The sequence below is a fragment of the Sphaerodactylus townsendi genome, linkage group LG06 (genome assembly GCF_021028975.2).
Source record: "Sphaerodactylus townsendi isolate TG3544 linkage group LG06, MPM_Stown_v2.3, whole genome shotgun sequence".
Taxonomy (NCBI): Eukaryota; Metazoa; Chordata; class Lepidosauria; order Squamata; family Sphaerodactylidae; genus Sphaerodactylus; species Sphaerodactylus townsendi.
The window spans coordinates 38,707,591-38,718,582 of record NC_059430.1 but is presented as its reverse complement, the minus strand read 5'-3'; the positions used below and the strand labels follow the sequence as shown (position 1 = coordinate 38,718,582).

Sequence of the window (10,992 nt, the reverse complement as noted above, 5' to 3'; positions counted from 1 at the left end):
TAGTAGTCTAGCCTCAAGGTCGTAAAGGTATGAATGATACAATTTTCTGAAAAGGACTGGTGTTGAAGCTGCATCCTAAGGAAGGATGTGTAAATGAAAAAGGATGATTACTATGTTGTTCTAAGTTCCATTCTGGCTTTCATTCTGTGAATATAGTCCAGTTAATGATGCTCTCATTTTATAGGATAATGATGAAGATCTGGCTAGTGCAGCTTGGTTTGTAAACTGTTCTGCAAAACAGTGTGATTTATTCTAAAAGGATCTCCCATATTTCCTCCAGAATGATCTGTAGAACTCAGGGTCTGGCATTTAATGAGTCTTCTTTTACATTCCTATGTATTTCCAATTTGGGGAAAGAAAACAGAGAAGTTTTTCACCTTCACTAGTCTTTTTATGGTAACTTGTGCTGTATGTGTCTTACTCTTCTTGGAGAAGGAAGAAGACCAAAGCAAGAATCCATTCTAGTCTCTCATGACTTTCAAGTGATAAATTGGTGTTTCGATCTAGGAAGCATGAGAGTTGCTATCTGGCCAGACATCTAGTCTCTCAATCTTGCACCCAGGTCTACCTTACCTCTGGACTGAAAAAAATCCTGATTTGAAACTGGCCTGACTTGTTCTGTGAATATCCAGCTAAATTAATTCTGTTTTTAAAGTTCAGCTTCAATCTGACACAATAAGAGAACATTTAAATGCACATTCATGTTCAGTTATGAATGCATGCAAGAGAGTACTGGCTTACGTGGAAGATAGGGAGAAATGGCAAACAGCTCTGTGTAAGGCGCACCCATGCAAAATGCTGCAGAGAATGCCGGAGGGTGAGGATTCCCCTGGAAATGGCTGACAAGAGGCACCAACACAAGAGTAAACAGAGGCAAGCTAAAGAGGATTGTAAGACTGCCTTCATAGCAACACATGCACATTTAATCTTGGACTAATCAATGCAAATTAATATCATTAACTAAAGTGGATCATATTGCCACAATTATATTGTGAATTTGTGCAAAACCAAAAACCCTTTCCCTAACCAAACAGCCCAGAACTGGGGTACAAGAGAATGGACAGCATATTCAGGACTAATTTACTCAGTTTAGTGGTCACTGAATTGTATTAAGAGATATTTAACTTGCCTTGACCAAAACTTCATTCTTCTGGTTATTTTATAGGAAGGGCCTGGTTTTCCTATGTCCTAGCTGAAGTTAATTTGCATTGATTAGATAGTAATGCAGGCACAGACGGACTATTTAAATAACAGAAATTAGCTAGTGGCACAATTGGTATAGCAATGCTCTTGTCATTCTTAAAAATATGAGTCATAAATATTTAGTGCCAATATTTCCTGTTAATTATATATCACTTATAAACTGTGATTCATACTCAGCAAATTAATTTTATTTAGGTCTGCCTTTCTTGCTGAAAATTCAAGGTGGGTTATAAACTATAAACAAATAATAAAAATGGTATAGGGCTTTAAAAATCAAATGCAATAAGACTGGATTACAAAAGTACAAAAGGATGCACATTTAACAAAAACACATAAACACATAAAACATGACATAAAACATGACATCTTTTCCCAAAAGGAAAACAGTGCTGAACCAGCGGTAAATGGAACAGAAGTTACGGTAAGGGAAATTCAGCACAGAACAAATAAAGATGTAATATAGGAACACCTGGCTACTTTAAATGAATTCAAATATCCAGGGCCTGATGAACTACATCCCAGGGTATTAAAAGATCCATGCAAAAGTAATCTCAGAACCACTTGCTATAATCTTTGAGAACTCCTGGAGGACAGGAGAAGTCCCAGTGCACTGGGGGAGAGCTAATGTTGTCCCCATCTTCAAATAGGAGGAAAAAGTCGACCCAAGCAATTACTGCCCAATCAGCCTGACATCAATACCAGGAAAGATTTTAGAACAGATCATTAAACAGACAGTCTACAAGCACATAGAAGGGAATACTGTGATCACTAAAGTTAAAAATAAGTCATGCCAGATTAATCTTCTCTCTTTTCTTGATAGAGTGACAAGCTTGGTGGATGAAGGAAATGCTGTGGGTGTAGCATATCTTAATTCTAAAAAGGCCTTTGACAAGGTCCTCCATGATATTTTTGCAAGTAAGTTAGTAAGATGTGGGCTACGCAAGGCTACTCTTAGATGAATTTGTAATTGGTTGACTGACTGAATCCAAAGGATGCTCATCACTGACTCCTCTTCATCCTGGAGAGAAGTGACTCAGTGGGGCTCTGCAGGGTTCTGTTCTGGACCCAGTGCTATTCAGTATTTTTTATCAATTACTTGGAAGATGGAATAGAGGGCTGCTAATCAAATTTTCAGATGACACCAAATTAGGAGGGGTAGTAAATACCCCAGAGGACAGAGTCAGAATTCAAAATTACTTGGACAGATTAGAGAGCTGGGCCAAAACTTACAAAATTAATTTCCATAGGGATAAATGTAAGATACTACACTTAGGCAGAAAGAATGAAACACACAGATAAAGGATGGTTGACACCTGGCTTGACACCAGTACATGTGAAAGGGATCTGAGAGTCTTAGTAGACCACAAACTGAACATGAGTCAGCAGCCAAGAAAGACAATGCAATTCTGGGCTGCATCAATAGGAGTACAGTGTCTAGATTAAGGGAAATAATAGTACCACTCTATTCTGCATTGGTCAGGGCTCACCTGGAATACTGTGTACAGTCTGGACACCACAATCCAAGAAGGATATTGACAAGCTGGAATGGGTCCAGAGGAGGGTGACCAAAAGGATAAAAGGTTTACAATCCATGCCATATGAGGAGAGACTTAGGTGATATCCTCACTGGTGATTAATCCTGGGAAAGTCCCCCTGAAATATCCAGGTTCCCTTGAGATCTCCTCACAGCCGAACTGTGGAACACAGATCAGTCCCGTTTCTGGCGCTCCTCCCCACCCCCTTATCACAGGATTTTCTTGGACCTGCTTGTATATGCACCTTTTTGGAAAAAAAACACTCCAATGGGAGCTAATAGATGGGGGATACACATCTGAGAGTCCATAGCTTTGGCCCCCCATGAACCAAACTTCACCAAACCTGGGTGGTATCATCAGGAGAGTCTCCTACTAATACCACTCAGGCTTTGTGAAGTTTGGTCCAGGGGGTCCAAAGCTATGGACCCCCAAAGTCCAATGGGAGCTAATAGGAAATGGGGGCTACACATTTGAGAGCCCATAACTTTGGCCCCCATGAACCAAACTTCACCAAAACTAGGTGGTATCATCAGGAGAGTCTCCTAAAGATACTCTGAAATTTTGGTGCTGCTAGCTTAACAATTGAACCCCTGACAGCAGGCCCCCCCCCCCCCCCCCAGGGACAGGCCTAGATGTTTTCACGAGAAACATGCTGCAGTGAGGATGTTGAAACCTGGGTGAAAAGGTGCCAATTCTTTTGAAACTTGGTTGTATCTAGATTAAATTTTCAGTGGGAATTCGGCCTTAGAGAGTTGGGTATGTTTAGTCTGGAGAAGAGAAGGTTAAGGGGTGACATGATAGCCATGTTTAAATATTTGATGGGATGTCATGTTGAAGATTGTTTTCTTGTTTTCTGCTGCTCCAGGGACTAGGACAAGGAGTAGTGAACTGACAGTGCAGGAAAAGAGATTCCACCTAAACATTATAAAGAACTTCATGACAGTAAGGGCTGTTTGATAGTGGAATACACCACCTTGGAGTATGGTAGAGTCTCCTTCTTTTGAGGTTTTTAACCCGAGGCTGGATGGTCATCTATCAGGAGTGCTTTGATTTTTTATTTCTGCAATGGCAAGGGTTGGACTTGTTGGGCCTTGTGGCCTCTGCCAATTCTAAGATTCTATATACTATAAGCAATGCAAAACTGGATTACAAAAATGTAAAAATGTAGTAGAACAAGATAGTTCATATGACACACAGTGCTATAAACTATAGTACCAATCCTTTTATTTAAAAAAACTATCTTGAACAATTCCATTTTACCCATTCTGTGAAATGGTAATGTGTTGGAGCCTTTCTGACCTCCTCAGGCAGAAGAGGCTGAAGTTGGTGCCCAGTTTGTTTCTAGTTCCCCATTCACATTTCCTAGTTTCTAATCCAACCACAAATATTGAGCAAATTGTAAAAACTTTACACCCCAAAATAAGGGTTCCACACATCAAACACCCACACATTCAGGGGACTCTGCCCTCCAAGGGGATGTATATTGATTCCTGGTCCAAAGTCCAATTCTTGGGCCAGCTGCTCCAAAGTCAGTTGCCCTCAGAACAAATACACATAACAGATACTGAGGCCCAGCTGAACTTCAAAATAATATTTGGACCACCCTGAATCATACATCCCCACACTCAAGAGACTGTCCTCTGTGAGGAGATATATAGAAGATGCACTAGGAACTGGAAACCAACTTCAGTCTCATCTCAGGCAGGGCATTACACAAAATGGAGCCACAACAACAATAAAAGATGCTCAGGAGTGGACAGGTGCTTTTCTTAAACGTTTGCATGTGTACCTTAAGAAGGCATTGTTCAAATGAGTGACACTCTCTCAGCAGATCCACTATCCCGTGTGAAATCACCAGAGGGAAAGAGATTTTGCCAATTTCAGCTCTCTTCTGCCTGCTGCCCTTCCAGTTGGTTCCAAATGCAAACTGTGTTCTCTTTACTCATATTTGTCCCTCACCTCAGCGGGGGTGAGAATTCCCTCCTGAAAGTTATTCAGGAGGCCCTCTCTCTCAACTCTGATGTTTGAATTTGGTAGCAGCCTCAAGCCTGCAGAAAGGGCAAGAGATACTGATTTTTAAAAAAATTAAAACACCATTGTTTGTGATCTTCAAGATGACAAAGATAAATTTGCAAAGATATTTGAAAATATAATTTAATTACACACACACACACAAAGATGCCATTATATATATTAAAAGGTAATACATCAATTTGACATGTTCTAGAGTTGCCAGCCTATAACTGGGGCCTAGAGATCTCCCAGAATTGCAACAAAGCTTTGGACTGCACAAATTAGTTCTTCTCAGAGAAAATGGCTATTTTAGAGGTTGGACTCTTTGGCATTATATACTGCAGAGGGGTCCCCCTTCCCAAATTGTGCTCTCCCCTATCTCCACCCTGAATCTTCAGGAATTTCCCAACCCTGGATAGGTAACCTTATTTTGCATTAAATGAACAATGCACTTTACAGTTCAGTTCTATGCATGTGTATTCAGAGGTAAGAAAAGTCCAATGGACTGGATCAAAATTTTACCTTGCCCAGTATCCAGTTCCCAACAGTCACTAGCTAGCTAGTATACACACTGACTATGAAAACAACAGCTCTGTAGCAACTGGTGTGCCCAAGATGTTGCTGGAAGGTACATGATCCAGTGATCCTGCTGGAGCAAAACAGATGGGCCCAGCCTAAAGTGCTCCTTGATGTAATAGTTGGTATAGGGATCGTCCTCCCCATCTATCATACAAGAGAGAGAAAAACCCATCTGAGCGCTTGCTTCTCCTACCTAGTACACAAAATAGCACCATAGCCTCCATTCATCACTTGGGATCTAGTCCAGGAAAGTTTGATTGTGGAATAAAAACATCTTAGTGTTTTACCAGCAGAACCTTTCCTGTCAATATGTTCTGTTAAACAAACCTCGATGGGATTCTAAGCAGACCGCTTTACGACTATTTGCATCAAAACTGTCTATTTAAAAGAGGGCAGAGAGCAATCGAGAACGTGCCGTGTGACGTCGCGTCCCCTTCCCAAAGATGGCTGCTACGCTCCCACTACGCTTCCTCATCCGCCCGGGCGCAAGATGGCTGCCACTTGACGTCAGAGCGTGATGGTCGTTCGCACGCAAACAGGCGCTCCGTTACCCAGATCTTGTGACCAGCCAAGCGTTGCGAAGGGTTAGGGGAGAACACGCATCCGAAAGAGGCGATTGGTGAAGAAGTGATCACGTGCCGGAGCAGGAGGTTTGTTGGCGGAAGTAGATTGACAAATTGAAGAGGTGAGTGAGTGAGGCTGTTGGGAGAGCACCCTCCTTTCTTTAAAGCGGGGGTGCTCGTTGTGTGAGAAATGTCACTGAATATTAAGATGGTTAGAAGTGACTAGCATCTTCTCTGTTGAATTTAGTGTTTTCCTGTAGTCTCCTATTTCTTTTGCAGCGCTCTTCTCTTTCGTGTGCCCTGAGGCTTTTGTAACTCTGCCTTGGAACTCGCCTTGTGAGTCTTTGCTTCAGTTTAAAGTTTATATTAGAGATTGCTTCCTCTTAAGCAACATCTGTGTATGGAAATTGAACTGTGCCCTTTCCGTCATGCAGGGAGGGGTTTCATCTGTAGCGATGGTGAAAGCTTTGCCTATTAAGCTTTGAAATGTTTGGCAAGGGACACAGTGGGTACACAATGTGAACACATCCAAAGCAGAATTACACTCCTTTGAGAATCAGAGACTGTTCAAGATGGCACTGATAGACATATCACTTCAAAGTACAGAAAATATATTTGTGGTTCCACCATTTGGGTTCATTCTAGAAGGGGATTTACACTCTCTGCTAGGAAACTGAATGTCCCTTAATGGTTTAAAATACAGATTTCCAAGTGCTGGAATTGGAAATCGTATGTGTAGATCACCAGATTATTGGCAAGGTGATTTTTACTGCAATATATAGCCCTTGGGAAGAAACATGATGATTCCTGAGTTAGGATACGGAATAACTTTGTGCAGAAATGATGACATTTCCTCATTAATTTTTGTAGTGAAAATCTGAAATAATGGAACATGGCAAAAAGTATAAGGAAAGTGGAAACTTCAGTCATATTTATGGAAGTTCCTTAAAATCATTCAGCTTGTATATTTCGGGCTAAATTTTCCCTTTGGTGTTTTTTACTCTTGTTGAATTGGTTTTCTGTTCCTCTTTTCCTTACATATATAGTGACTAGGTAGTGCTTACATTTCCTTTTCTGTCAGTAAATTATAAAAAATTGAGCAAAAGAACTGTTCATGTCAATTGCAATAGTATGAAGCACAATTGAACCCTATGAATTTTCTGTTGCCGTTACACATTAATTTTATTTAGAAGAAGAAGAAGAGGAGGAGGAAGAGTTTGGATTTATACCTCACCTTTATCTCCTGTAAGGAGACTCAAGATGACTTACAAACTCCTTTTCCTTCCTCTCCTCACAACAGACACCTTGTGAGGTAGGTGGGACTGAGAGAGTTCCGAAGAACTGTGACTAGCCCAAGGTCACCCAGCAGGAATGTAAGAGTGCGGAAACACATCTGGTTCACCAGATAAGCCTCTGCCACTCATGTGGAGGAGTGGGGAATCAAACCCGGTTCTCCAGATTAGAATCCACCTGCTCTTAACCACTACACCACACCCTTTGATCTCATTACTGGTAAGCGTTGCTGGACTGAATAAGAGAGCTTTATTGTATGTGTGTATATGTAAACCTTGAGGTAATGGATAGGTAAGGCTCAGTGTATTAGTCCATTCAGAGCTTCCCAAAAGCATGTGTCTTTCTGGGATTGTAACATCAGTGGGGATTGCTTGTCTAGATCAAAAAAATCCTGCATTATGTTTTGGATCTACCTATTTCACCTTGGACATAGCAATGATCCCTGGACATAAAAACTATAAAATATATTTAAAAGGCTTAAACCCAAATATAGTTTTTTTGGGGAGAAGGGGAACAGATGACTGGAATATCTGATCTTGCAAATCAGTTGAAAAGAGCTCTAGGATCCTGATTAAAGTCTTTGTTCTGGATCTTAGGCTAGCAGCGTGCCCATCCAAACAGAGTTATATTTTAGGTGTAGAAGGATATAACTTTGCTCAGGATTGGACTGCCGGAGTTTTCTAGTAAAAACTATTTTTTCTAAGTGTATTGGACTTTGCTTATGTTGTTCCAAAAGGATCAATGAATTCTTCCCAATGGTAGAGAAACAGACAGATGGGGGGGTACTTGCCTCTGTATGATTTGGGACTGCCCATTCATGTCAGACACTGAGAGAAAAATATTTATTGTTGCAGTTTGATACATTGCCTTAGTAGTCATTGCTGAAACGGCAGGCCTGGCCTATATTATGGCCATTTGGGATCTGAATGGAGGCTGAATCAGTAATGCAATTTACATTGTCAAGTTACTGGTCTTTCTGTACTGAAAGGCTCCCCCTGTCTCCTCTTGTGTGGAAGAACTTGGTATCTTTCAACAAGCTATGTATGCAAAGTGTTTAAGCAGAAACCTATGAGGCTACCCTTCAGTTCAAATAGTCGGATGAGCCTAGTTACTGCTGAGAAATATGTAAAACAAAATCCTAGTAATAAAATGCTCATCCATGAGAGTTTACGGCAAGTTGCTCAACTTTTATCAAAAGCAAAGGTGCCCTATTTGTTTCTCCTCCTTCATTTTTTTTAATTTCCAGTTTTTGCCAAATTTGTAATTTAAGTATGGTTGTCCATGTGTCAGTGCCCCTAGGGTCTTGTAAATAACTCTTACTCAGTCTTTAATTTCCTTGTATGTAGAAAGCTAAACACTGAGGAGAAAGAAAGATAGGACTAGCAGCTAGTCACTAGCTGGTGGCTAGCAGCTAGTCACTAGCTGGTGGCTAGCTTTTTGTGTTCTTGGCATTCTTGACGTGTTCTTGGCATTTTTATGTTCTTGGCGTTCTCAGCTTCAGTAGCATATACTCTTTCAGTCTTTGAAGTTTGCTGTGAAAAATTGTCATAGCAAGCACATTTCAATATTAGAAAGTCTCTGTAGCTTAATTTGGAAAACTCTCAGGGTTAGAGTTGCCAACATCCAGTTGAAAAAAAATGCCCTGTCCCATTAATAAAAACTTATTGTAAGGAAATAAGCAGTTGAAGCTTTTCATGGCATCACCTGATAAGGTACATCCCATTAAACATCTGTTAAAGGGGCAGGGCATTTTTTCCCAGGCAGCAGGCAACTCTGGATCTTTGCCTAAAGCAGTTGCTGCCAAGACTGAGTTCTCAGGACCTTTTTGGGGGGAAGATGACTTATGAGAGCCCCAAGCCTCATGGTATCTGTGTACATTCTGAATCAATGGGCTTTTGTGCAGTTCCCGTGAGGCTGTTTGCTTCATAGTGGGGTTTTCCGGTGGTTTTCTCTTTACAAAAAGATTGGGCTGGAGTACTCAGTTCTCAGGTCCATTCAGCAGAGACACGTTGGTCCATAACAAAAGCTTTTAGTTGCAAGGCAGGCATCTCTTGCAACAGTCAGCGTTAGCTGACATACAAGAAATAAAAAATGGAACCAAGAGCTCCACTTAGTAGAACCAAATTAAACGAGTCCTTTTCTTCTTATCTGAACTACTCCTGCCAGTTTAACAGGGGCAAAAGTTTAAATCCTGTGACAAACAGTGTTTGTATGGAGAGAGGGTTTGTTTGTTCATTCCAAGAGCCTTCTGTGGAACCTCTGTGAGGGCCACCAGTGGCTGACATGGAGGGCGAGTTTTATCCTCTTGAGCATGTTACCTTCAAATCCAGTACTTTGCTTCTCCCCACCTCCCCACACCCAGTGGGAAGAAATGGCAATGATTTGTTGATATCTAGTTCTAGAACAAAATCAAGACTAACTTGCTCCTAGCCCCAAATCACTCTGACTTTTTAAAAAATCAAAACTTATATTTACATAACTCCACCAGCTATGCATATAGCTTTTTCCAGGTTTCTTGGTCACTTTTGGGAAGGAGCTTTTATGGATGTCGATGGAGAACTGATTGTATTGCATCAAATGCGCATTGAAAGCCTTGGCCATCTGATTTCTGTGCATTGCCAAGCATGTATTCTACACAGTAAATATAGCAGGAAAATTTCCTGGTGCACACATTAATATGGAGAGGAAGGGAGAAGGAAATCATTATTAAGAACATAAGAAAGAGCCTGCTGGAACAGACCAGAGTCCATCTTCTAGTCCAGGGGTAGGGAACCTGCGGCTCTCCAGATGTTCAGGAACTACAATTCCCATCAGCCCCTACCAGCATGGCCAATTGGCCATGCTGACAGAGGCTGATGGGGTGGATTCTAACATCTGGAGAGCGCAGGTTCTGTTCTAGTCTATCACTCTGCTACTCGCAGTGGCCCACCAGGTGCCTTAAGAAGTGCCTTACTTATGGTTGCGTTAATGGATTTTGTGCTGAAACCCTGCAAGGATTTCCAAGTCGGTAGTCAGATAATAATCTTGCCTCTTCAATGGGTCTTTTGCCCACTTTCCCCTCCATTAATTAATTTAATTAAAGCATTCCTATCTCTCCTTGCCCCTTAGATTCAAGGTGGTGAACAATGTAGCAATCAAGTTGCAAAGAATGAAATAATCCAGTTAACTACATTAAATATACACAGTTTACCAATTTATAAACATTCAGACTTTGCTGACCCTAAAATACGCAGGGTCAGCAAAGTCGAGTCAAATCTGCTGTGAGCTTGCCCTCTGCCAAATGCTCATGGAAGAGGACTGTGCATATGCCTTCCTAACAGTAGCAAGGAAAGCAGCTATCCTCACCCACTGGAGTGCCCTTGCCATTTGAGGCCAGACTGGTGGCAGCATGAGAAAGGGCCTTCTCAACCATGGCTGCCAAATTTTGCAACTACCTTGCCAAGGAGATTCCTCTGTCTCCCTCTGTCATTGTCTTCTTCCAGCCGATGAAGGCTGTTTGGCATTCTCTCACTCATCCTTATTGGCTCCCTTCCCTGTGTGTGTATTTATGCATATATATGTTTTATTTGATTGTTTTCAATGTTTTATATTTGTATTTTAAAATGCTTTTCAAATGTTTGAATTCTTGAAATGTTTGAATGTTCCCCTTAGGGACCCTGAATTGGATGGAAAGGCAGCAGAGAAGTCTTTCAAATAAACAAAAATAACGTTAGATATACCTTCATCTCTTGGTTTATGTGTGACTTCTTTATGACTTCTTTTAGCAAATGTTAATCCGGGTGCGTGTGTGTGAATCCCTCTCTGGA

General features: G+C 41.2%; 1 protein-coding gene across 3 annotated transcripts in view; it reads left to right on the top strand.

The window, feature by feature from the left end:
- The first annotated feature begins 5,880 nt into the window (after positions 1-5,880).
- The window catches only part of PLA2G6 (phospholipase A2 group VI), a 30,734-nt gene continuing 25,622 nt past the window's right edge, over positions 5,881-10,992 (top strand). The window contains exon 1 of one of the 3 annotated variants that reach the window (XM_048500891.1): positions 5,881-6,015. The gene's annotated coding sequence lies outside the window, so the exon portion shown is untranslated. Of the gene's footprint in view, positions 6,016-6,049; positions 6,230-10,992 lie in introns of those variants that run through there. The other 2 variants (XM_048500892.1, XM_048500890.1) reach the window with 2 other exon arrangements.